The sequence below is a fragment of the Balearica regulorum genome, chromosome 6, assembly GCF_011004875.1.
Source record: "Balearica regulorum gibbericeps isolate bBalReg1 chromosome 6, bBalReg1.pri, whole genome shotgun sequence".
NCBI classification, from domain to species: domain Eukaryota; kingdom Metazoa; phylum Chordata; class Aves; order Gruiformes; family Gruidae; genus Balearica; species Balearica regulorum.
In genome coordinates, this window is record NC_046189.1 from 39,077,818 (window position 1) to 39,105,382 (window position 27,565).

Sequence of the window (27,565 nt, forward strand, 5' to 3'; positions counted from 1 at the left end):
ATTTGAGGTGTTTAAAATATCAAGAACTTTTTATATAAATTTTTACTGTGTCCTCCCAGTGAAACTTTGCCACTTTTTTCTTGTTAAATTTTAATATGCTTAAATCATTGTCCTCAAGGCGCACCCCCCCCCCTCGCTCCTATCCGGTGGCGATAAAGGAACAACATAAGCTGCAGATCAGTTGTAAGTTGGTCAGCAAATAGGTGCAAGTAATGGTGCTTGTTGAGCAACCCTGCTCGGTGTTGGGTTGGTATGAGCACAGCTCAGCCACATGGGGAACAGAAAGGAGGAAGGGGCAGCTGGACAAAACCGTAACCCAAAAGGTATAAAAAAAAAATAAAAAAAATAAAGCAATTAAAGGACTAGCCTCTGCTCCGCTGCCTACGACCACTGGTTAATTATTCTCGTAGCATGCCCGACTGGGACCCAAGGAGTTGCCTTTGCTTATGCCAGGTCTGAATTTGATTTATTAAGAAATGAAAGCTCTTAAGATTTTTTTTATTTAGTGGTACGTTTGAATGTACAGGGAGGGCAAATATTCTGAATATAAGCTATTGGGTCTTTGCGGTCATACTGAGGAACCAGGGCGATAGATGATCTAGAAATACCTTAAACTGATGCAGTACTATTGGTGTTTAGCAGATTAAATTACACCAAAATAGAGGCACGAATACACTACAGTTTTTAAATTTGCTTAGTGTCATTTATACAGAGAAGATAGTATGTGTGAAATGTAATATTAAAATAAAAACTTTTAATCTCTATTTTGTTCCACACTAGGTAGTAAAAAATACGCCCAAAAGATGCTTTTTTTTTTTTTTTTTTTTTTTGGGTGGAAGTATACTATATAGACTATGGTAATCTAGTGGGCAATATCTGACAGACAGATACTGTATAAAGAAACTGTGAAATGTAGTTCTCAGAACAGGCTGAAGTTATATTGAATAGGATGTTTAGCAGTTGCATATGCTCAGTGATAACGGATTTTTTTTTTCTTTCCTTTTTTTTTTTTTTTTTTCCTTTGGGGGGGGTTGAATTCATAATAGCAAGAGCAGTAAACTTGAGCAACACTTGCAGCACGGAGGGCCCAGCTCAGAGCCCCGTGCCCTGACCTGCCACCGCTTTGGCCATCAGGGTGGTGGCGGCGGCATCAAGCTCTTTGCAAAAGGACGAGGTGGGAATCGGGGTTAAACCTCTGCTTTTTGGTTCTAAAAGCAGGAGAGAAAGCAAACATCCCTGAGGTGCAGCCAGGGATGTCTTTGCAAAGGGAGAGGTCCCTTTTGGGGTTGGGGTGGGCAGCAGGAGCAGCAGCAGTGCTGGGGTGACGGCATCCGGCGCTGAGAACATCGGCCAAAGTCCCTCGGATATCGTTGTGCCTTCGTGCACAAGGCCGATGGACAACTTTGTGGTGGATTTATTAGCAAGGAACATGGAGAATTTTTGGTTTGTTTTAACCAGGCTGAATGGTGAATATAAATTATATAATTACAGAACCCTGTTCTACCTATTTGGGACTAGATCAAATTTACTTTTCCCTGGCTTTCTTAATGTCTCTCTATTTTCCCCACTGACTACTAGATAAGCTAAAAGAGGTGACATTACCGGCAGGGAATCTGGGTGCAAAGCTGAATTTTTGATGGCTATCCAAAAGTTTCAGAGTTGATTGATTTGCCCAACGAGTTCTTATCACCGTTACAGGGAAAACATTTTCTTCTCTCTGAAACTGCAGGAGATTATCTGTAATTTTAAGATCTACAGAAACACAGGGGTTACAAAGGTATTTAGAAAAGCTCAAATGATTTGAAACAATTAGATACTGCAGCATAGTTTTCAAAGAAATTCCATGTACACAGAATTGGCCAATACCTGGAAAATTGCTGCCGTTCTGCAAGCGGCTGCTGACTGCATTAGATACCAAGAGAAGCAGAGGCAGACGTCCCAGTGACCGTTGCACACCTAAACTGCAGATTTACCCACGAACTGGCAGACGTCCCCTTTGTCAGGGGTGGCATCGGACTTGCCAGTTCTTCTGTTTGCTTCCCTCTGACTATCAGCATCATCTCCAGCTCGTCTGTGGATGGAGGCTTGGCCAACTGGCCCCTTTCCAAGCCCAAATCTTAGACTCTGTGTTATTAGAGCTGTCAAAAACAGGAGGGAGCATTTTTTCCTTACCGTGAAAGTTTTCTCCAGGTTCTCACTCCTTCTCCAATTTATGTTTTAAAAATATTTCTTGGGAAATTTCTTGATGCCTCTCTGGGTCATTTGCTCTGTGGTGTTCCAGGTCAGCATCACATTAAAGGTACTGGCATTTGCGCAAATCATTTCCCCATACAGACGGTCTTAGGTGCATGTACATTCCTACCAATGCTGCTTACTGTATCGCTTAAAACTTGCTCCAGGCAGCATCTAAACTATTTTAAACCTTACCATCCTGTTTTAACACACATCAGCTATCCTGCTTCAAATCTCTGACAAGGATGTGAAAACCACAGTGTCAGAACAACTGCTGCTCTCTTCTTGGATTCTGACAAGCAACCTTCAACCTGAAACCCTCTAAAAATGGCTATTTTTATCTTTTTTTTTTTTTTTTTTTTAAATTCACAAGTGACTATATTGGCTGTATTCTTTTCCCTTGTTCTGACAGTTTGGAAATGGGTGCAAAAACGCATGAGGCAGAGTACGGCAATACTGTTTAGTGTTCACCCAGTGGGTCCACCACCCAATGGGCCTACCACAAGGAGGTGATGAATGGGTATGATTTCCCAAATTCTGGACTAGGGAAGAGGAAAAATGGTCTCCAGAATAATTTTGGCAGCCTGGGTTGGGTTGCTGTGGGCATTGATGTCCTCAGCTCCCAGAATTCAGGAATTGCAACTCTGGGTCCCTATCCTCTGTGCCATAATTTGACCGAGCCACGTTCCCACAAGTATAGACATTTGCATGGATCCAGCATACTGCACGTAGTAGGATAGTAATATTCATGATTTGCCTTTAATTTTGCCCGTGGCATGGGTAGTAGATGCCACTGAAGCCAGCAGAGATGCAAACAGGCCCACCGTGCTCCCCAGAAGATACCAAGATAAGGTGGGCAGGGAATGGGACATTATAACCACCAGCTGGGCTCGCTGGTCCTGGGTGGAGAGGTTGGACTTGGTGTCAGTCATCCAGATGACATCCTCCTACCTATTGCTTGCCTTTACAGGAGTATAAACTGGACTGAACATTGCTGCCCCAAAGTGTGAAAGCAAAATCAGTGAGATGACCCAGCGTTTGCTACGCAGGTTGCTTTGATAGCTGTGGGAGCGTGTGAGGAGGTTCAAGGCAGCCTAAGTCGACCCTGGATGACTTTATAGCTCATTTATACCAATGAATCTGCTGGGCTGGCTCTCTACATGGAAGACCTCTTTCCCTACCAAGCAGGGAAAGGGCAGAAGTGGTGGAGCCCAGGCAAAAGAAAACAAACCCAAGCACAGCACAGCCTTGGATATCTGCTGTTGGGGCAGGTGAGTGCCTCCGTGAGCTCCTGTGCCACCACCCACCCACCAGCCGTCCATGGCAGGGCTGTCTCTGCCTATGCCAAAGCCTGTCTGGTGGTGGCACTCATTTCTGGGAGGATAGGAGCTATCAGGGAGGTCTGTGTCCAGAATTTGGGAGAGGGTAGCACTTCAGAGGTAAGAATCAAGGTGTGAAAAGCCACACCTGATATGGAGTGTTGGAAAGTGGATTTGGTTAGAGGTGGGAGCAGTGGAGAAAGCGGCACTGATCTACACACAAGGAAGGCAAGCTGTCCCTCGTGCCTCGTGGTGAGCAGGGCGAAGTATAGAGCAGAGACTGAAAACTGCAAATATTTGTTCTCATTGTCAGATGTTTCTATAAAATCAGTTGTTACTGAATCACCACTGAAGTTACCGAGCATTTAAATAAGCAGAGAGTGAGAAAGCTAAGTCTAATTATATGTTTCATGCCATTTACAGAGGTTTCCAGGGGATTTTCTTTTAATAAAAGCGCAGTGCATCAGAAAGAATAAATCCTACAATTTTGTTATTTACAAATCAGCTGCTTCTGCCTCAAGCTGACAGACTTATCCTCCATCTTACACCCTTCTTTCCACCCCAAAATGCACCCAGTACATTGATGTTTCTACTAATATTCTTCAAGTTCCTACGTACTATTTTATGCTCCTTATGTTGGTAAGCAAATGGATCAGAAGAAAATCATCACAAAGGCATAAAAAGATATTCTTACAGAAAGATACAGAGAAAAAGCCCACAGTGTTGGAAAATGTGCAACGTAGATGTTTTCCAGATGAAGAGAACAACTGCCTTTTACATCCCTGCCCACCAATTCCTGAAGATTTCGAATCGGAAGCCTGGCTGGACATATGATGTAATCAATTAGTTCAAATGATTTACTAACACAAAACACAAAACCTTTCTGATGATTAATTTTAATCCCCTTCACATCTTTTCACTGCCACAACTGCTCTGCCCCTTCCGACTCCAGACTGTTTAGCAGTTGGCTTTTGCGTTCAGAGCGTTGCATATCAATCCCCAGGACCAAAACGTGCCGCTAACATTTTCTCTGCTACGTCATCTATCGATGCAGCACCTAACCCTGCAGCCCTCGTCTGTGCTTCAGAGAGGAGCGAATCGTACCGAATCAGGCCCATAACTCGTTCCTTGTTGAGGCTATCGTACGTTTAGAGGCGAAGAAAAATTGAGAAAACAAAACATTTGTTCTTGTCCAACTTGGCTGCCGTCATGATAAAGGAGCATGTCGACTGCTTTGGTAATTAAAATGCTATGTGCAAAGGACACCAGAAAAACAAAGGAATGAAAAGAAGATGGTTTCTCTCAAGTGTGAGCGTACCATGCACGCGTTACACAGGCTACACACGCTCCATAGAGGCCTTAGACTTGCCTTGCAACAGCCCTGCCATTCCAGGATGGGCCTCTTTCCTGAGCAGACGCTGTCCGTCGAGCCAAATTGTGTGATTGTTTTGTGATATGGATATATGTGGACTGGGGACTAAATTAAGGACATTAAACTCAATTTCCTTAAGACATGAGCCAGATTTTAATATTGCAGCTGTCCAGAGGTGAAAGGGTAATGAGGACATGAGGAATTCCTGGACGGGAAAGGGACACTTGGCCCAACAAGTCTGTCCCTCTTCAAGTTTATTACAACGCACCTCCCAGCGTTGTCGATACATCCTCCAGCCCTGTCTGCCTATATAAACATGTCTGGCTATCTCTTCTGGTCATTAATACTTCGGTTCACTCGGTGGCTTTATCTAACATAATGCCTACTATGCTGTGAATTGGATAGCTCTACGTGAATTTACTGTTTATTCTTAGACCTTTCATTTTTAATTGGCATAATCTTTTTTTTTTTTTTTTTTTTTCTTTTAAACTCACCAGATACAGCCACTACTTTGGTTTTCATCCTAATTATAAAAATGTTAATGTTTAGGTCTTTTTAAGAAATGATTAGGCTCAGCCTTCATTTATATCAAACATCTTTAACAGCCGGAAACAACGATTGCTTCATATCTTATTCCTATTTGAGTCACTAAAGTTCTTTTCTGGAAAAGGTGATCAAAATCGGAATTATTGGAGAAAATCTATCACGTTCCTTGTGTGATAACAGTTCTTTTGATTTGCAGGCTATCGTTTGCTGGACTGTCCATATCACACTTTATTTATACTGAATTGGCATTGATTCAAAATTGATGTTTGACAGATTCAGTACAATTTTTAAGGTGGAATGGGACTTTTGGTAGTCAAGTATTAACTTATAATGATCTCTTAAAGTCAAGAAAGAGCTTTGGAGGCTAGTGGGAGGAAAAAAGCTCCCAAGAAATCAGTAACGTTGTAAAGATTTCTAACTGCTAACTGGTGTTCATGGATTAAAAACTATCTCCCTTTAAATTTTCTGCTAGCAAAGTTGAGATCAAATTAGCATACAGATGCTTCCTCAGAATGCCGACATTTTAAAAAACCTGGGTTTTTCCCTTCCTCTGAGGCAACTCAAAGGAGAATGCCATTAGAGATCTGAACACAAACATGGGGAAAGAGACACAAATCACAAATAAACCTGCATGATTTTGAAATTTCAAAGACAAATAGGCTGGTGAAACAAAAATAATCTGGGTGAAGTATAAAGTGGGAAGCAGGCAAAGTAGATCGTTGTGATGCAAGATCAAAAAACACTCATAAATTTGTCGTTTAAGTGTGTTGAAATCCCAGAAGACCAATATGTTTACAATTATTTCTGATATCTAGCTACACTCTCTTGTTTAGGGAAGCAACTTGCTTTTACAATGAACAGAAGGTTTGATTTTTAAATTTTTTGTCTTTTAAGATTTTCCCCTGAAAAAAGAGGCACTGCTGGCAGAGATTGTTTAGGGGAAGAAATTCTGCACCCTGTTGAGAAACATTGAGGTTTTATTCAGGAACTAAGATGTCAGCACTGAGTGGACAGGGAACTTTGAGAAACTTGGAAACAAAAGAAAAATGAGAAATCTCTTGATTTCAGGCAGGTGAAGAAACAGTTTTACATAGGCATGCAGCTGGTGAAAAAAACCCCACCAGTATACAGTATCTAAGAGGCACAGAAAACTTCAGGTTTATATTCAGGATCCACAGTGACTAAGAAAAACTTGTAGAAGTCTAAAAAAAAAAAAACCCTTTGAATTTGGAGGATTGAATCCAACCTTACCATGGAGCTGGTGATACAAAGAGGAATTGAAAATGCCACTTTGGGCCTGAACAGGATTGCTCTGGGCAACAAGGGATGTAAAAGGCAATTCCCATGGCATCCGTTGGATTGTAAACACCCATAGCTTAAACTGTTGTGGTTTTTTCATTCCTAGTCCAAAGGTCCTCTTTTGCAAAAGTTGAAGTTAATGTAGTGACTACCACAATGTCAGACTGCTCTTTTGTGATGGTCCTTGCATAAATATAATAAAGAGAATAATTGGTAAAATATTTAATAATAATAATAATATGCTGAGATTTTACTCTCTGTACAGTTCTGATAAATGCTCATGAGGCCAAATCTTTTTTGGTCTTGCTACTGAAAGATGGTCCACTAAAATTAGTGAAGTAGATACAGCAGTAAAGCCAACAGAGTTTGGCTCTTGTGTTGGACAAGTTGTTTGAAGTGATATGGATGTAAAAGTTGAGAAAAGTAGTAGAGCCACAGTGAGCAGAGCCCATTCTTAACTGCTGCTCTTTTATTTAAATACCTGGTGAAATTCTGTGTAGCTACCATCAAGCACAAAATTACTATTAAGAAGGCTTTAGTTAAAGAACCCCAGATGCTGGAGTGGGTCCATTCAGCCCTGTTTAGAATTTTTTTTTCACTTCATTTTATTTTTTTCAGCAAAACGTATTGGAGGACATATCCTTCTATCCAGTGAAGGGCCTAATGATTGAACTTCAGAGTCCTGTTCTTGCTTTCTTTGCCTCCGTGTCATCTTCCTTTTGTGGACCACCTGGTCCCTGGAGAATGTCAAAAAATCCCACTGGGGGTGAGGCCAAGGGTCCCAGCTGGCATCTTCACGTTTCTCTAGGTCCCTAAAACCCCTCCAGGTTTTAGGAGACACAGCTCCATTTTCAGGGAGCACACTGAAAGTGAACGCAAATTGCATCTCCCAGTGAGGAGACACTCTTGTAAATGGAATTTGGGAGACATAATCTCTTCGATGCTTCCAAAAAAAAAAAAAAAGCATCAAGAGGACTGATAAGGTCCTCCAACACAGACCTGAGCCATGGCAGCAGAGAAACGAGCCCCAGGGCTTTTGTCCCGTCCCCTGGTCTGCTGGCCGTACTGAGCTTTTCTAGACAGGTCTGTCACCCTTGGGGCAGAAAGGGACTGGTAGTGCCTCAAAACCGCATGAGGCTGGGTTCAAGGGAAACGGGATAAGCTGTTATCTGACCATTATGGTAACAGCATAAGGTAGTCACCCCTGGGATAAAAGGTCAGTCTTATCCAAACACCTATCCATTAAGTAGGGGTAGAATAATGTTTCTTTTTTTTTTTAAATAAATTTCAGAAGTATTCTTTTTTTAAACTCTTCTAAACTTTCAGTCTCCTAAGGATTAAAAAACTCTAAGCATCCTCTTGTCTATTCCTTCCCTTTTCCTGGAATTCCAGTTCCTCCCTTCTCTCCAAGCAGCACCTAGGTCTCCCTCTCCCCCTTGCGTAGCACCCTCCAGCACTTCTTCCCATCCCTCTGCCCACGTGGACCATGCTTTCACATTTTCCACTGCATCAGAAAAACCTGTTTACTTTGCTCTATCAGCTCAGCGCTCCGGCACAGCAGCGCGTTCCTGACGGTGCTGATGCTGCATTTGCTGGATCTTGTATTTATAACCGGTGTCAGACAATCGTTGCTAGAGCCCCTGTAACTTTTATGCCCCCAGCGCATTTTGATACGTTACCTTTGATATTCTGATTTAATTCTTTTACATAGATTAGAGACCGAGACAAGCTCCTAACCTGACCAAAGCACTACCCTGTATTGACTGCCAATCTCTAAGTCATTCAGTGAATGCTGTTTTCAGACCGTTATCAGTTCATTAAAGTTTGTTATCGTTTACATGGTGGCTCTGTACCTTGCTGGTAATCTCCGGCGTAGGATCTTATCAAAGACTCTTTTGAAAGTCTAAGCATATTGTATACCATCCATAGTATTTTTCTTGTCTACCTTGGCAGGGATATCTTTGAAGAATTCCAACAAATTATCTGAGCAAGGTTTCCTGCTCATAAATCCACACTGGTTGACTCTACTCAAATTAGGATTTTCACCGCTTTTCCTCACTAAATCCTGCAAAAAGCGTTCCTATTCTATTTTTCATAGCTATGAATTTTGTTATGTTAATTTGTTTATATTATGCTTTTAAAAAATATTTTATATGTATGTATTCCTCTGCATATGCATGTGTACACAAAAGTGCGTATATGTAATGGAGATTATATTGAAGTATATTGGGCTTTAAAGCTGAATATGTTAAAAAAGTTAATGCAGAATAAAATGCAAAGGATAGAGTTAGGGACAGATCTTTGGCTGGAGTAATGAATTTGACTTTGAATACATTTTGCTAACTTAAATGGTGTTAACTTGATTTATGTGAGCTGAGGAGTTAACCCTTATGCACTGCACTTGCTTTACTTCAGTGCTGAGAGATCAAAACGACTGTTGGGATGCTTCTTAACACCTCTGACTTACGACAGATCTCTATCCACATTTCTTGTGGATTTCTTGAGCTCAAGAAGTGTATTTTTATTTGCTGCTGGAAAAAACTATTCTTAATGGTTTAATAATTTTTATGTATTACATAATATTTTGTTTCAGATTAGTAACTTCCTATGCTTTGTTTTTCCATTATTTGACTATTTTAGGATGTTTACTATCCTTCCCAGATTTCTGTTCACACCTGTAGAACTTGTCATTACAAAGATGAACCCGGCAATTTCTTGTAAATACAGTAAAAGTGGTTGATTAATATTAGATTCATGCTTCATTTGATTGTTATATTGGAAAGCTAACATTTTACACAGAGAATAGTCCCTCCCCTTGAATTGAAACCAAAGGAAAGGCCAAAGCAAATGGAATTTGTATAATCTCGTTTAACAAGTGCTGTAGTTTGGGTGCCACGATCCTCCAGAAACAGGGCGCTCTGCATCCTACAGTGTCCAGGTCACTCTGCTGAAGTGCAACTATACTTTGCATGAACTAGTCTGGCGCTTATAAATCACGCAGTGGAGCGTTGTGGTTCCAAAAAACTCCCATTTTTTCATGGAAAAAAAAAATCTTAATTTTTTTCCAAGGTTTTTTTTTTTTTTTTTCCTTGAAAATGGAGTTTTGCCCTGAAAGATTAGTTTTCATGAAAAGAAATAATCTTTTTTTTAATCAGTAAGAAAACAAGTCTGATGATAGGAAAGGTTTTGACCAACCTGGGACCACCCATTTCTCACCTGTGGCACAAACATGTGATGGCAATTGGATCTGAGACAGCTGAGCTTTCTATACAAGCCAAGGGAAGAGCTAAGCAAAATGACATTCATTTAAGCCAGGAAAATTTTTGGGGACCGCCACAGGCTCTGCAGCCTGGGAACATGCCAAACCCTGTGGAGGTCCCTAACCTCCACCCCACCGGGGTTAGACACCTTTCTTTCAATGGCAGAGGAGAAAGTCCGCAGTGTTGTACAAGGCATCTGTACAGACACCGGTTCTTGCTTTCACATAAATTGGCGATGACAGTGTGTCTCCAGCCTATGGGATAACTCAGTCAATTTTAACATTGGTCTGAAGGAGACCAAAACCATGAAGACCTCAGCTTCAACAAGCTTCAGTGGTTGCTGTGTTCTCCTTGTGCTGGAGCCCTTCTATCTTGAGGGAGAACTGGATTTGAAGTACCTGCTCCCAGGTATGTTGATTATATTACAGTGATTAAACATATAATATATGGAACTGGAGACCGGTCTTCTGGTCATGGGACTGCACGAGGTCAATTCCATTTATAAACTGCTAAGCCCTTGGTTTGGTATGCCAGCAACAAAAATATCTAAACGAGAAACTATATTTATAAGTCCTGAAAGATGAGGTCCCATCTTTGAAGTCCAGTCAGAAGAACTTTTTAATCAGAATAACTACAAAGCACCCCCCCCCCACTACAGCATATTTTCTTTCTCCTGGTTCACTGCTAGCAGATTGCCACTGTCACGTGCATTTGGCACATTTCCCCCCCACCATTGGCTGTGTCAATTCCTTTATTGTTAGTAAGCTTTTCTCCTTGAAAGAATAATACGAACATATTTGGGTTTTCTTAATTGTTCTTTTGACCTGAGTCTATTTTTTATGTGAATCTCCCAAGCTTTTCTTGATAAGAATGTTTTCTACTGATTTATCCCTAAATCTATGAGGATCTTTATGATAGCGAGGTTTGAACTCCCTATCATTAACTTTAAAGGTTATGCTGAAATTAAATGCAATTAAAGTTAAATTTTTAAATTAAAATTAATTTTATAACAGTATACATGCCTATCTCCAAATATGGGGCTCAGCATAGTTACTGACTGCTCAGTGGACTAATAGCATTGCCACTACAAACAAACTTTGTTAGCTTCCACATAGTTATCATACAAATCAATACAGGAATAATTAAATTCCTCCATTATCAAATTCTAGTCTTCTTTATCAGCTTTTCCTCCACCAGTAATTTTGTTGTCTTAATCTGGTTTCTTCTCTGAAAGTCTATAGCAACCTTGGAGTTTCACCAGATAATCTTTTCTTTCTTCTCTGTTAAGTTCTTTAACCCAAATTATTTAATGCCAAAATCTGAAGTCTTTAAAGAAGATTCCACTGAATGGAAGTTTGATCAAACTGTATTTTGTTTTGTTTTAATACAGACTACTAATTTTATCTTGTCTCGCCCTTGAGTGAAATCCTATACATGTAAGTATTTGAAATTGCCATTAATTTTCTTGATTCATTCTCTTATTGATTTTCTTTCCAACTATTTCCATCCAATGTATCTAATAATTATTAGAGATGAGGCAAGAACCAAGTGCCTGCATCCATACCCCCTCTGAGCTTTGTGGCTCAGGCCCATTTTTAATCAACATAAATGTGAGCAAGGAAGTTTCCCAGGCTAATTCCTAATTCTTTAACACTACATTCTTACCTTCAGCTTTTCCCTGTTGCATTTTGACACAGCTTTGGTCAGGGGTGGTTTCCTGAGAAAAGGACTACATACCATGAAGCTTCATGTTCTCCTAGATGACTTGAGCAGAAAGGAAGGGGAAGGATTCCCGCTCCCATTTTTACTCCTGCAAAGGCAGCGAGGCCAAATCACGCCAACTGCTTTCTTCTCTTCATTACTCCGTAAACACAACACTTTCCAAAAGAAATTCACTGTTGAATTAAGGGGGAAAGTGGGACACCAAACAAATGGGGGTGATAATGAATTGAAGTGATGATCTGAGGAGCTCATAGTGCTTCATAAGCATTAATTAATTAAGCTTTACTAGATCCCAGTGAGGTAGGTATTATGGCCCGTACTTCAATCCTGGCTGCGGTGTGCTATTTCTGTATCTCAATATCATTTTGTTAATGTGTATTCTGATGAGCGGACTGAAATGGTGTCTGACTAGTAGAGATGACTGTGCATATATTTAAGCTGTGAATATTCTGCATGATGAGCCTTCGTATGGAAACAATTTTTTTTTTTTTTTTTAAATACAGCCTGGTTCCTGAATAAAAAGTGCATGATAAATGAGTGATATAGAGAGCATTGAAGGGCTACTGATGATGTAACTCATTTTGTTATCAAATTAGGATGAACAGAACTTTTCTTTCTGTTACTGAAAACCTGAGTGCACTGCAATGAGTATGAAATTGTCTTTTTTTTTTTTTTTTTTGTAACATAATTTATCTAATTGCTGTAAGAATTTAACCTATGATTTTAACTGCAATTATTAGAGGTGTGAAGAGCACATGAATCTCTTCTACTAATACATTATAAAAGTTATTCTGAGGTTTCATTGCAAGAAACATGTTTTGGTTTTAGTGTCGATGTAGGGCTTTGACTCCTAATGAGTGCTTCCCCTCTTTTTTTCCCATCCTGCTCTAAACAAGATGTTGTTTATTACTTGAAACATTATATGTAAGCCCCAAGAATATGTTACATGTGACTGGAGCTTTGGCAGACTTTGAGAAACTGAAGTTTCCAGAAATTTTGCTATGTTTAAAAACCAGAGCCATGTTTTAAGGAAAGATTTCTACTTCCAAATGTGTGGTTGCCTGAACCTTTTACATTTTCAAGTCAGATTCCTCTGCCAAATAACACACTGTACCTTAACTATAATAAAAAAGCAGAGACTCTGTGTTTATAAAAACATTGCAGGAGCAACTGTGATCATATTTCTTGAATTTATGCTATTCATGTGCTCAAATATGCATTTTTATAGTAAGCTCTCTACTGCACCGGTCACTTACAGGAGTAGAAAATGACATGTACAGGCAGAAGGCTGGCATAATGCAACAAACCAAACTGGTAAAGTACAGCAATTCGGAGCCAGACCAAAATATGAGGTCAAAGAAGCTGCTCTTATAATAATAGTGGTTATCTGTTTAATGTGTGATCTGGCAGTGATACGATGTTGACCATAAGCAATTATGCATGTTTCTAAACTGGTGGTATATGAGCCCTAAGTAACTATACACAAGATAGATGGGCTGTGAGAAATGGGCACTCGCTCTATTCTTGTGGTTCTTCTTGCTTAATGTCAATTAAAATTATAGCTTAGTAATAGATAGAAATTCTCTGATTGTAAAATAATGTCTATATTTGCTCTATCAGTTGCCATATACTTAAAATCCTACACTGAAACCAGTTTTACGAAGCAAGCTCCTGTCTGAGCTGATAACTACTGCATAATATTCTTCTTAATGGACATGTGGTTAGACATGCTTTTTCCAAGTCTCTGGTTATTATGTGAAACAGCTTTCTTTACAATCAAGTTCTAATGTCGGTGTCTGTGAATGATGCCCTCGTTCTGTATTTTGTCGTGGATGAGCCTGGAAGCGAGCGATGTCCTCAATGTACGTATAGCTGCCTGGCGTTGACCTAGCAGGAGTTAAAAGCAGGAAGGTCTTTGCGATGCCACAGATTAGGACCTGGGAGCTGCTATGCTGCAGCCCTGGCTCTGAAACCAATTTTTCATGACTTTGGTGAGTTCACTGGACAGCGTATCTTCTCATTAGCTTTTAATAGACTTGGATCCCACTGTTAAAACAGCCTCTATGTCCTCCTCAGTAAAATGGGATTGCAATGTTTTCCTGGGCTTAGGAGGATGTGGCTAGAATGGAAGCTGTGTGGCTGAGCTGGATGTGGCTAGAGTGGAAGCTGTGTGGCTGAGCTAGCTGCGGTAGAAATTGTGCTAATGAGCTATGAAGACACCCAAGAAAGCCTCTTCTCCCCAAGAGCAAGCAGTTGCGTACAATTTGGCTCCTTCACTATAAGTCCTGTGATCACTGCTGTCAGCATTCAACGGCTTGAATCTCTGCCTTTGCACAGAAGGAACAGTGGTCACCAACCCTCCCTCCCTGCCCCTGAGCACCATCTAGAAATAATCACTTAAAAAGCAGCATGTGACCTCCTTAAAACAAGTCTCAGCTGAGGCTTAAGCAGATGGCTTCCTAAGGACTTCTGAAGGCATTTCACATGGCTTTGGCCGTTGCGGAGGTAATGACTTGATGTATATTCTTAGCAAACTCAGCACTGATACCTGCAAGGCATCCTGGAGAGAAATAGTATGTCTTTGTTGCCTGAAAGACTGAATTGAACAAGGATTTAATGAGCAGAGAACATCGGTTAATCGTTGGTAATTTAGGAGCCGTATCAGTAATCTTGCCATACTCCTGAAGTGGTCATGTGGACTTTCACATCACCTCAATGCATGCGCTTTGGCTGTCACTTCCAGAGTCCCCAAATATAACATTTCATCCTTTCACTTTTCAGAAGCATAAAAATAAGGGCTGCAAAAATCCACGATTGTGGTGGAGAACTAAATAAGGAAACATAACTGCTTACTGAAAAGCCACCCCCTACGAGAGAAATGTCAGCGACACAATGAGCACTATTATTCCACTCCTTTACAACCAGATTGGGGGTTTATGTTAAAGTCCGTAGGAAAGGGCACCAGCAACCTATGAGTGAACCACGCTTCTGATCAGCATTTGGTGCTCCCTTTTTGGGGTAACACTTCCAGAGGAGCCCCTGTGCTCCTAGGCAGCCCCATGACTTGCTTCTCTGTGTGGGAGGCAGCTGGAGGAGCTGCTTTCTTGCCTGTTGCTCTAGTGCACTAGCAATATTAAGGCACCTTTCCCCTTGTTACAGTCGTGCAAGGCAATCGTTCGATCGCCCAGAATAAATTGCAACTCTGAAGTATCATGAAATGGTCATGTGCAACATGGTCATGGCCAACAAATGGTTGGTTTCTTGTGTTGAAAGAAAGAACATGTTCTCTGATAGGGCAGGGTTTGTTTTGTTTTTTTTTTTTTCCAACTTTTTCCATAATGTGTGTCTTATTTTAAGGGAAAATTGCCTCATTGAGCTTATCTCCTCCCATTCACGGTCATGTGGACCCTCTACTACTTTCTGGTAATGAAATCTGTACTTTGCAAACACTATAGCAATTATCTCCATGGAAAAGTTCTGATAGGAAAAGACTATTATTTTAACCTCCTTTATTATGATTTAGCAGCTGGAACCAAGGAAAATATCCAGGACTACTGTGCTGCTCATCCCTCTGCAGACTACCAGCAGCAACTCCACAGACAAAGCTGGGATCCAACAGTTTCATGTAATAAGTATTTGGATGAATTTTCAAGTAAGGTGAGAAAATAGTGCAGGCTGTGTTAGCTGATGTCCTGCTATTTGGAAATGCTTCTTTTGTTTAAATAAGCACAGTTTAAAAAAAAAAAAAAGTTAATTACTTTCCAGGTGACCTTGCAGTTTTTTCCTGGCCTGTGGCACTCCTGTGGGTGAATGAGGAGGTGAAAATATCTTTATATACCAGGTTAATTCTAGTGAGCTAAATAGCCACCAATTTGCTAATGTTGGGAAGGTTTCATTTGGAAGATGTTCTGGTGTCTTGGAATAATTTTCCTAGAAAATAATGGGATTTGCCTTGTATAGTGGAATATCAATTTTAACTGGAGCCACCTCAGAATTTAGCTGTCTGGGGAAGATATTGATCTTTATATAGAGCTGCAAAATACTTATAAATTTGCTGGTGGGAAAAGCATGTTTCATTAAGCTGGAAAATTTTCTTTAGAATACGCCGTGTTCAGTGAAATTTTTGGTCAGAAAGAGTTAAAATATTTCCCTTTGATAATATGGAAATAAAACAGCTTGTCAAGACAAACTTTTCACTTCAATTTTATAATTTTGGGTTTGTATTTATTTTAAATTATATATTAGATTAACCTTCTATATTATTTCAACATCATTCAAATGAGTGCTTTTGATGTTTCCCAATCAATGTTTTTGGGAATATATTTCCCATGAGAAGTTTTGACTTTTTTCTTCCTATTCATTATTGAAAACACTCTTTTCTCACCAGCCTTTGTATCTAATGTATTATCCACACGTAGCATCTCTAACTCAATAATGCTCATCTGCACGTGCAAGGTGGTGCCTGGGGCTCTGAGCACGGCTGGGTGCGAGGTGGTGGGTGCAGGCAGGAGCCGGCAGCAGTGGGTGGGTGCAGAGGCAGCTCTGTAGGAACCCTCGTTGTATGTTCTGTCTTCCCTACGAGCTCCAAGTCTTCTCTATGTAAAAATAGGATTATCGGTTTTATTTTAAACTTTTTGGTCGTCTTTGGTGAGCATGATGGAGGTGATGGTTTATGAACGTCTACCTTAAAGCCTTGCCTTGAGGTCCTGTTACACAAACGACTGGTTTTCTGCTGGTCTATCGATCCGAGTCATCTCATCTTGTACACGGAGACCAAGAGTTCGTGTGAGAGAAGTGGGACCCATAGGAGGGAGGCAGCAGGTTGTTAAACACATCCAGCAGTCTCACCTAACTGTTCCTCCAGTGTTATGTGAGCCAATGGATAAGGTGCATCATCTTTAAGAAATGTCAAAGGTAGTTTCTTAAAAATAGCTGTAAGAGGTGAACGAATTTCTTACAAAGGAGTAAATCAGTTTTCATCTCAAATTTCCATTATTTTTGGACTTCAGGCCTTTGAGCTATCTCTTGTGGAAAGTATCTTTCGCAGGAATGGGAGAGACAGAGCTCCAGGAAAATGGATGAAGTCTCTTGCATCCTTTCTGTATGGCAGCAAAGTCATCAGAGAGGCTGAAAGGATCCAGTTGCCTAACCCTGCAGAGCCTGGTTATCCATTTGGAGATCCTTTTGAGTTACTCTAGAGCTTGGCACATCCCCAGTTTGCCTCCCTGGTATCCTGTAGGCTTTCTCCCACTACAGCAGCACATCTTCTGCAGGAGCTGTGCTATTCCTCCCCTGCAGCCTGTGTGGCAGAAGCTGTTTGCGAGCCTCTGTGGGAGTTACTGCTACGTTCGTGGATACGTACAAGTTTTGAAGTAAAAATATGACTCAGAATAGTTCCGCCTTACTCCTATTCCCTAGAAACACGACTTCAACAAGGCTTACTTTGAGTGTCTGCAAGGCGCTGAGGGTATGAAAGCGTATTGCAGAGCGAGCAAGCTCATATCATCAAACACAGCAAGCTAGTACAAAAATTTGTTTAAGCGATGTAGTGCAGTGCTGATCTAAAGTGGTCTGGAATACAATACAAGGTGAATCTTCTTTCAGAATTAGAGCAAACAATTTTTTTTTCCCTGGGCAGACTTTGAGGACTGCTGTATTTATTCTTGTGTTTCTTCCCAGTCGTTTTGGATGTGACTGAAACTGGCTGTTCTTAGAGTTGGACTCCAACTGAACGAGAGGCTTTTGCTCCAGCCTCTGCCTGACCTTGGGTTATAGGCGCTTCAGAAAGCAAAAGCAGAGCTGCACAAATAACCCGCTTCACGACTAAGTCGTACCGGCCCCTTGAATACAACTTAGGATGGGTTTCCATCGGGGTAGGCTGGTTTGCAGGCCAGCTCATCCTAGAAGAGAACGTGGGACTGCTTTGGGAAAAAACCAAATTTGCTTAAAAATAATTGCTGTTATATTCCTTCCCGGAGTTGAGGGGAAAGTTGGAGGGGGAAGGATGGGGGGAGGCATGCAGGAAGCAGCAGAAATGCATTATGCATTTATTTTTAAGTAGTAATATATCCGAGTCGTTTTAAACCATATTTATTCTCTGGGATGTTTATGTATTCATGCTGAACATGGGATAACAGGGTATATAAGGATATATAATATTAGTGAAGAAGAAAATGACTGCTATAGTACTTTCTCCTCTCAGTTCCTTCTCCACTAATGCCCTTACACCTTTCTTTTTCAGGCTTTTTGTAGCATCCTGAACAGAAGGATATTGAAGGGAGCTGATTCTGCTTTGATCCTTATGCTTGTTGTCAAAGCGCTTGGGATTGAAGAGACTGTTGGCTACAATTGACTGTGACAATTAGGAGATGATCAGAGCCCTAGAGTGGAGCACTTAAAGGGTAATTTACATGTCAGTTTGTCGAATAAAAAAAAGATATTCAGCTAAGATTTTTTTTTTCCCCTTAGAGCCTTGTAAACTGCAATTTGTGCTCTAGTAAGAAAAACCTGGCAGAGGAGTTAGGATAGCCATTTCCATTTGAAAAGAGGCAATCATAAGGCCACTGCTGAGCCTATTGTCCACTAAAAATGCTGATTTGCAGTCAGGGAGTGAAAGAGTGGAGCCATCACTAAATAGAACCTCGTGCAAGGTAACTCCCCCTTGGTGGCTTTCTAATGTTGGCTGAAGGTTTTATATACCTTAAATCCTGCATTTACTATCATTATAACATTGTTACTGATCATGAATGTCCTTTATCATAACAAAAAAATGAAGGTATTGAGGGGGAGGTGGGTGGAACAGGAGCTACCAGCCAGTTGATAGGCTCACGCCAGCTATCTATTGTATCACATCTTTCTTATTCTCTTGCCTTTTGTATGCCATCACAATTTTCTTCGTGTCACCCTTTGCACTTTGCCATTCAGGCACCTTCCATAACAGTTTTCTCATAGGTTTTCCATACCTATTTACACTTCATTTTAGACACACTCCCAGTAGATTTTTTAGCGTTTTCCACATTTAACCTGCTGGGAAAGGAAAAGAGAGAGGGAGGTGACGGTAGCTGTTCAGTTCAGAGTTTGCCTTTCTGTAGCTGCGGTGTGATTAGGCTGTAATAAAGACTGTATACACACCGGTCTGAGAGAGGACTGAAGCGAAGACAGCCGATGATTAAATGAATGTATTTGTGATCAGTCCTTTTTTTATGTGATAGCTCTGATGAACCTAGAGTTGCTTTGACTGTAGAGTTGCACGAACTTATAAAAATATCAAAAAGCAACACCTCCCTCATTATTCTGGTTGGTGTGAGCTGTAGCATATGTGATATTCCTAACAGTTTAAGGAAGGGATATTAGTGGATACAGTGTTTGTATATGCAAATAAGTGTATTTATTTTGAGGTTGCATCATCTTTTTTTTTTTTTTTTTTTTTCTTCCAGAGATGGCATTGGCTCCATTTTAATCTCATCTCCCCAAAAGAAGAAATGGTCATATATTCAGGTTTGGGAACCAGAATTAAAGACTTTGCTTTGTCACGATTACAACCAAGTGGCCTTCGCTGCCCAGACGCGCGTTGCCATACAAACCCAGGGGCTATGTTTCTGGGGAAGTTTTTGTGGCTTTCAACAAAAGCCAAGCATGTACACAACAGGTCTGATTCTGATCCCAGTGGCAGACCCTGGTCAAACACCAGAACAGATTTGGGATTTCTGTCAGTGCCAGTAGGATAGGGATTGGGCCCTGTGTGTCCATAGGGTCACCAAAATGCCCTTTCCTTAGTTATGTACCTTACATCCTTAGGCTTTTGTACGTTGAACACCAGACAATGAGTCTAAACTTGTACTAGAAATCTGTTTTAAACTGGCTTTCGTACATGGTGAAGAAATACTTCAAAATATTTCTAAAGTGTGCAGCATTCCTCTTCATTGTAAGGTTTAATGCAAAGAAAATTTTGTAATACATGGGTTTTCTTCTTTAGGAGAATTGTTATGTTCTCATTTTCTCCAGGATGCTATAAATGTGAGATGGCGGCTTTTGCCCTCTCTTGCTGTTGTACTAAACTTTTTGAACATCCCAATATTTGTATGTGTTTATCTCTGTATCCAATGTAAAGAACAGGAATAAATAAAATAAGATATGAAGAGTAAACATTATAATGACAGGGTGAGTCTAGAATGACTTTGGCTTCATATGTGTCTGCAGAACTGAGGCAGTGGTAAATCTGTATTTAAAAAAAAAAACAACCCAAAAAATCAGGCATAGCAGGAGGTCCTTGTCTCCCAGGTAATGACTAAATGACGAGCAGATGAACCATCGTAATATTGATTTAAGCATTTTGTTCCAGCCAGTCACGATTAACTTTGATTTGTTTTTACTTTCCTCTTAGAGGTTTGCATTTAAAGGACTCTCAGAGCACTAATTGTATAAAATTCTAGTAACTGCACATTCTCTTGCTGGAAAGGTAATGGATGGATGGATGGATGGATGATTTTGGGTTTCTCTGTACTTTAGAATTAACTTAATTTTTTGAGCTGAGGAGGAGGAAGAAGGAAGTTTGACTCAGTGGCAATGCATTTTGAAAAGTCTTCATTTTTGGGGCATAGGTTAAAAAAAAAAAGTGTTCCCTAAGACTTTTGGAATATAAAGTTGATTAGAATTTAACTGAAAAGTGGGTTTTTTTAAAATGGATTATCAAATCTACTGTTCCCATTACTAAATAGAATTTTTAAATAAATTAATGTACATATTGATCATAATGCCAGAAAGCATATTACAATGTCCTTAGAATTGCCTTTCTTGCTGAAAAAATACAGAGACAGCAAAAGTTTACACATTCACAGTAAAAATATACTTCCTTATGCAACCCTGGGTTATACAGATTTAGACGTAATTTAGGTTTTAAGTTCACGAGAATAAATCATACTGGTGTAACTGCTTTTTATATATCAAAAATTATATTAATCGTAAGGCATTGTACAACTTGACTTCTATAGGTTTGAAATAGTTAAAGATCATGACAAATTATGCATAGTGAAATACTATGACCCCATTCAGTACCTATCTTCTCATTCAGTCTGAAATATATCCCTTTATTGCCTTGTGAATTAATAATATGATGTTGGACAACTACAGATGACTTCTTGTTAATTAGAGTTAGAATTTCAGATGTATGCTATGATGCATCAGAACTTTCTCTATTTTCTGCTAATAGGACACACTGAGTGAATAGCAAAAGGTTTTTCAAGAGCAGGAAGGAAAAACGATCTCCTGATCTAAATAAGATGTTACCTTGAGGAAAGGCACCTAACTTCTTAATGCCTGGCTTTCAGTGAAATCTTTCAAAATTGTGGCACTTCTCAAAATTGGATGTTTGAGCAAGTGTTGAACTAGAGACCTGTGATTTGAAAAAGTCACCTGGTCTCTGTGGTGATAGAGAACATCCTGAGTATATGGCTTATAGTTACATAAATTTGTAGTCTTTACTAATTGGTCTTTTTACTTAGTCAGACCAGATCTTCAAGTGACGAAATATAATTATAGCTCCACCATTAACTATGCGGCAGCTGAAGATCTGCTCCACAACATGTATTTTATCTGATAAACAGCAGAGATGGTGAGAATATCCTTTGAATGCACTTCCAATAATAAGATGGCTCTAGAGGACCACACTACTCTGGGTGTCTCATCTTAAGTGAATTTGAACATTTACCAGGCGTTTCTCTGCATCTCCTGGCTCACATAGAGTTTCGAAAAATCTTCTCCTAGGTGTAATATTGGTGAGGTATTTCAGGTTTCACTGTACCCCAAATAATTTTAAAACTAAGAATTGAACCCTCACTGATCTTGCCTCCTTTTTATTTCAAGCTGGGCCTTACTGCAGAGTTTGGGTTCAATGCATTGTCACGTAAGAGTCTATTCCAATGAAGTTTTCAAAAACAGGGAAATAAAATGAAAAAAAAAAAGAACGCCCTGGTGCAGGTTGTTTTTTCAAGATTCCCTCCAAAAATGCAGAGCTAGGGCCAAATTCACTGCCAACGTAAATGGAGTTTGTTCTGTTGGGGCAAACAGGAGTGAGTTCATTTCTGCCAACTGAGCACGTAGACCCAAGTTTTGCTTTTCAAAGGCAAATCCCAGCTAAAGCTGAATCTTGAACCTTGTAAGATTTTGCTTTCCTATATGAGGGTGCCTTCACAGTAAATTCACTAAGTTGGCTCTAATTTCAAATAGTCTTCTAACCTCAAAGGCCTGTGCCATGGTGATGCATGTCCTAGCCCAGTAGAGTCCTTGGAGGCTCTGCACATGTAAGGACAGACCTTACCACTGAGTTCATTACGATTCAGTAAGGGATGCTGATGAAACCAGATCATCCCCACATCTGTCGAGGGGCTGCCCGGGTGCGTTGGCGTACGTCGACTGGTGTGGTCCCTTTGGATATACCCAAGGAATGTTCCCTTTCCTCTGAGATAACTGTGACAACCAGAGTGGAGCTGCTAATTCACCTCAGTGATGGTGAGAGCAAAGTCAGGCTGAAGGGAGAAGAATCATTTGTATTTGCCTTCAGAATGCTGAGGCTCCAATAAAAAAAGCGTAAGAAATATTGGGCAAAATAGAGATCTGCACATACATATTAATTCATTATTTATATCCTTCAGGTTTTAACAGTTAGCAATGGTGATGACATGAATATTAAACTGCAGTGTTAAAGTGGCTCTTAGGCGAAGGACAATAGAGAAGCAAAAATATTTAATTCTGGGGAAGTGGTGAGGCACCTCAGTTGTGCTCAGTACCACCAAGATATGTAATCAAGAGAGTTTAATACCTCTTTAGCCCAGAGTGTGAGGGTTTGCCTGTTTCTCATCCACAGGGTCTGTTTTCTCTAGCGTACAAGGCACAGGACAGGCGGTGAAGAAGGATCCTTCTCATCCAAAGAAGGATGAGGTGACAGCTGCCGTCTTACTCTGAGCAAGGAGGTATCTGGTTCAAAGGCTGCACGAGTGAAGGTGATAGCGTTATTCTACGTGTTATTCTGTGTTACCACAATCTGTGTGTTGTCCTATTACGATCGAGGTAGTGTTGGTATCCACCACCTCAAGCCTTACTCCACGGTGTTGATGCTGGCTCTGTGTGTGACTGGAAGAGTAATCTGTGTCACCTCCCACTCAGGGTCTCACTTAGGTGACATCTGTGGCACTACACTGATTTCTGTGAGTTGGAAATCACGATAATTTTATAGCAACTGGACTATCTGTTCCTTTCCTGAGTAAAAGAAAAAATGGTAAATGAAAGCACAGCTATTTTTATTGTTGGCTATCAAAAGGAAATGACACTTTGCATTCTTATCTGAGAAATAAATGGAAATGCCTTACTCTGTACTAGAAAGGAAAATCACAGAAAGAATTCAGAATTCCAGTTTGCTTTCCTAAATATGGCTACTATGAATTTATGAGCCTGGTGATATTTCTTATAACCTTTATTTAGGAACATACATGCCTGGATGTTTAAAATGTTCTTCATTTTGCTGTTAGATGTGCAAACACTGGACGAGATAACATGGCAGAGGGTTTTGAAGCTAACTGTGGGGGAAATCACAACCCAGCATACATCTCACCGAGCTTAAACCATCAATGTCCTGTAATGCAAGGAAGCATCACTCCAAGGTGTTTGCTTTGCCTTTATGCTAAATCCTTCCAGAAGAGAGAAGCTGGAAGAACAGAGCTGACGAAATATGATAGCTGTGTTGTACCTGTGATCACAGATTGTTGTTCAAGGTAAGCTAAGGTGGAACTGCAAAAGGTGTCGGGCTGCTTTCCCACCTGCCTGCCAGTAAAGCAGGTGATTTTTGAGGTTCTGTTTTTTTCCCCAGGCTGGTGCAGGATGGCTGCATGAGAGAGGCACTTGCCAACAGAGACGGTCCTGTAACGCACTCACAGTGCCTATAGTAAACATGGCCTTAATCATGACTACCGAGAAATAATTACCCTTGACCAGCACTTTGGCTTTGTTGTATATACAATTAATAGATTAGAGCATGCACTTGGAAAGAAAGCAGAAGACAGCCTTTTTTTTTTAAAAAAAATTGTACCGACTGAGCCATAGTCCCTAGTTATGTATGTGGTTGTAACTCCATTCAAGCAAGTGGCATTGCTCTGCGTGGAGCAGGGACATGTACCTGAGCTCCAAGCTCCTCGGTATCATTTTAGGGCACCAGATGGGACAGCATAGTGTGAAGTGACCCCAATGTAAATGTGAATCGGATCTTTCTCTATCAACACGGAAAGAGAAAATTGTTAAAAGTTAACGGTTTGAGCATCTTATCTTACTAAATACACACACAAATATCTCACGAAGCCCGTAGCTTGACTTCGTTTAGGTAATTCCACTCTCATTCGATCCGCAATGCCAACCAGGCTCTAGCATCACCAAGACAAAACCATGGGCTTCTGGCTGGACACGTGCCATAAACAGGGCCAAGAGACCCCCAGATTCAAGCACTGCCAGTAAAAATCCAGCTGCCGGGTCTCTGCGTGGCCCTTGGTCAGACAGATGCTGACCCCACGTACGGTGGTGGAAGCTGGATGCTAACCCCACGCTCTTGTAAAACCCAAGCGTGTAAGAAGAGAACCGAAGTCTCAAGTTCGAGGCGCTTTAAATAAGTCTGAGGCTGATGAGAAAATTAGCTTTGACATTCTGAATTCATGCTGAAAAATGTAAGGGAAAATGGGATGATTATTATTAATAATCAGTAGCAGAAGTCAAATGTCTGAAGGACTATTTGAACTATAACGATACCCTCTTAAAAGTTTGAAATGAACTCTTCATAAAAGTTTAAAACTTGGGATATTAGTTCATGTGCATTTCTTTAATGTCTGATTAGCAGAAAGTGTAGAACAGATGTTTTTCCCCTTTCTTCACAGATAGCTAACTTTTGCCTCTTCCTTTAAAATGTAAAATATGCATCACAGTTTGGAAAACATTCACAAAAGATTACTTCATACTGTGAACTGGAGCTGCCTTCCAGAGGGATACATTATAGTCTGGTCAGATGCAATTGCCTGCAACTACTATTGCCTTTTTAAAAAAGTTTTGCCATCTCGATAAAGTTTCATTAACAGCTCAGCATAGCTTGGGATACGTTATTATATATAATCCAGGAATTTCTCCTTTAAAGTTATATAGAGCCAGATACTGAAATAATGTGAATACTGCAATTTTTCCATTGGAGACGATGAAAGTGCATTTGCTTACATTTATTCCCTATTCCATTCCAGTGACATTCCAACTATAATTTTAATTCTCTGTAAAGAAAATATTTTGACAACAAAGAAAGACATTAATGATGATTGAAACTTGCTTTTCCTCTCCTTTTCCTCTCACACTGTTGTTTTTCAAACCACCGTGTCCTTTTTTTTTCAATATTTGTTAAAAAGTCCCTTTCTCAAGTGAGCGATGAGCAAAATAAGCCCATCAGCAGGGAGACGGTGCAGCCCCCTCCCAGGTGGGAACAGACACTCACTTGTATTCTCTTCCTTTGCCACCATTTTGTTACAGCCCTGAAAAGCAGCAAATGGTGGTTATTGTTTCTTTGCAGGGTATGGTTTTGTACTGGATCCATGTGCAAAGTGTAAACATGTCATCAGTCCTCATTTGCTATATCCAAAAACATTCCCCATGTCCATATTTGATTTTCAAGTGCATCTGTGCACTGATTGAAACCCTCCCAACATGCTGCTACACAAATGCAAACCCACACATTGCTGATTTTGAATCAAATGCTCTTATGCTTCCACACTTCCATTTCAAAGTTTGCCTCAGAGTTGCAGTATGTGCCCTTTTAACACATTTTTTTTCCCCTCTCACAAAGAGATCCCTGTGTTCATTGCAGGAGCCCGGTGCCGTCTTTTCCATTTTGTTCTTATTTATTCCTTGGAGCTTGCTTTTATTTTCACAGCTTATTTATCCTTTGTTTACAGCCCACATGTGCTTTTAAGCAACAAAACCAATATTTAAACAAAGGAAGTAAAATGCTGAGTTATAATATAGGAATTTGCTATAGATAGAAAGTTGGATTACAAATAGCAATGCATTTTGCTATTAATGTAGTACTTCAAAACGGAGAGAGAAAAATCTTATTGAGTTGCAAATTTTCTGAAAAAGATGAATCTCTTATAAAGTATGATGGAACATTTTCCTTTTAACACCCATCAAACTCCTAGTCCAGAAAAAAAAAAAGGGGGGGGGGGGGAGGGGGAAGCCAAAATTTGAGTGCAAAGTTGTAATTTTAAAGCAGATTGTGTTGCACTTAATTATTTTTTTCCATCCCTCCCGACGTACAAGAGTTACCTTAACTGCAAAGCTCTGTAGTACCCTTTGCCTGTCATTTTTAATCAGGTTGTTTTAGGTAATTTTTGTTATGCCCCTCATTACTGAATTGTTTATCAATAGGTGCACCAAGTGTCACTAGCTTTTCTCATCAAGCCAGGTCTGACAAAGAGCTGCAGTGCATGGGAAAGAGGCAGCTAGGTGAAACTAATGCCATAGATGTTTGATTCATTAGGAGCTTATTGTTAACGGGGATGTCTGATTGTAAAGGCTCAGTCAAGCAAAAGAGTGCAGAGTAATCAGTCGGATTTATAGTTTGCAGGGCTCAAAAAAAAAAAAAAAAAGGGAAAAAAAAAAGAAAAAAAATCAACATAAACCTTTGGATATAGCAGAAACAGAAAAATCCCCTTTGGGCAGCCCTAACCTGAGACCAGCCAAATAAGGTCATGCTACATGAAGGTTGCCTGTTAGGTGATGGAAGATATAGGAGGATTAGAGCCATATGGCATGGCCTATCATACCTTCTGACTTAAGATAACAAAGCCAAGCTTTGTGCTTAGCTGTTTTTGACTGACATCATCAATTTTATTTTATGTTGGTCACCTCCGGTAACAGGAAAAAATGGCCTAGGGTTGATAACACATGCCTGTTTTTTTAGTATTAAGATGCCTTACAGCCAGTTTTGCGCTGTAAAAAATTTCAAAGAATTAGTAGCTTGTTCTTCTATCAACCATCCTCCAGCAACTGTCAGCTCCCCCCTCCCTTGTTTTCGGTTTGTACCTTGCAAATGAGAGACAGCCTTATTCAGAACCAGATGTAAGGCTCCTAGAGAATGAGCGTAAGCTGTTGTACTTTAAGCCTAATGGGAAGTTTTATATGCAAGGGCCTTGAACTGATTAGTATAATTCCCTCTTTAATACAGCTGTCCCTCCAGATTAAGGTAAACCAAATGTTGCAATCAGAGATTAGTGTACCTTGCCAGTTATTAACATCCCCGGTTGCTCGGCGAGCACGTCAGACACTAATGCTGTGTATTTATTTGCCACTTCCATGCTGTAACTTGAACTTCTGCACCTGTCAAAGCATTCCAGGGAAGAGAGGGGTATTATTGGGAAGCAAAAGTTTTATACCTGTTACACCTGTTTGGTTTTGTCACCGCCTGAGATTTTCTTTTTTTCTTGCCAAGATTGCCAGGTGGTTTAATCCGTTCCTCTGCCGGTTTTATGAAGAAAGACTTTGTCTGCTAAATTGCATTTGTTGCTCTCATCTGCTTTCCCTTATCGAATATGTGCTACTCACCTAAACTGCCTTTTTTTTTTTTTTTTTGTTTCCCCCCCCCTCCTCCTTCTTGCCTCCCCCTGCTTTTGCAAGGGTTCTCCGGCTGCTCTTTGTGTGCCGAGGATGCGGCTCGGGGCGCGGAGAGGCAGCACCCGCTCCTGCTGTGCTCGCATCAGCCAGCAGTGCCTCTCGCCCAAGGTGGGTCACGCAGTTGTCTTCTT

The 27,565-nt window shown here is 40.4% G+C and overlaps 2 long non-coding RNA genes across 6 annotated transcripts; both read left to right on the forward strand.

Moving 5' to 3' along the window:
- The first annotated feature begins 822 nt into the window (after window positions 1-822).
- On the forward strand, window positions 823-13,485 carry LOC142602394 (uncharacterized). 3 transcript variants are annotated; one of them, XR_012836191.1, is made up of 5 exons: window positions 823-1,174; window positions 2,645-3,503; window positions 9,409-9,494; window positions 11,419-11,464; window positions 11,726-13,485. It is a non-coding gene; the product is annotated as an uncharacterized LOC142602394 (long non-coding RNA). The 3 variants fall into 3 exon arrangements; XR_012836190.1 differs by lacking the exons at window positions 9,409-9,494; window positions 11,419-11,464; window positions 11,726-13,485 and having other exon boundaries at window positions 2,645-2,752; window positions 3,203-9,117; XR_012836189.1 differs by lacking the exons at window positions 9,409-9,494; window positions 11,419-11,464; window positions 11,726-13,485 and having other exon boundaries at window positions 2,645-9,117.
- Window positions 13,486-15,072: 1,587 nt separating this feature from the next.
- On the forward strand, window positions 15,073-22,731 carry LOC142602278 (uncharacterized). Of its 3 annotated transcripts, none has more exons than XR_012835942.1 (4): window positions 15,073-15,407; window positions 17,992-18,151; window positions 20,136-20,208; window positions 22,628-22,731. It is a non-coding gene; the product is annotated as an uncharacterized LOC142602278 (long non-coding RNA). The 3 variants fall into 3 exon arrangements; XR_012835941.1 differs by lacking the exon at window positions 15,073-15,407 and adding an exon at window positions 16,659-17,217; XR_012835943.1 differs by lacking the exon at window positions 15,073-15,407 and adding an exon at window positions 17,445-17,623.
- The last annotated feature ends 4,834 nt before the right edge of the window (window positions 22,732-27,565 follow it).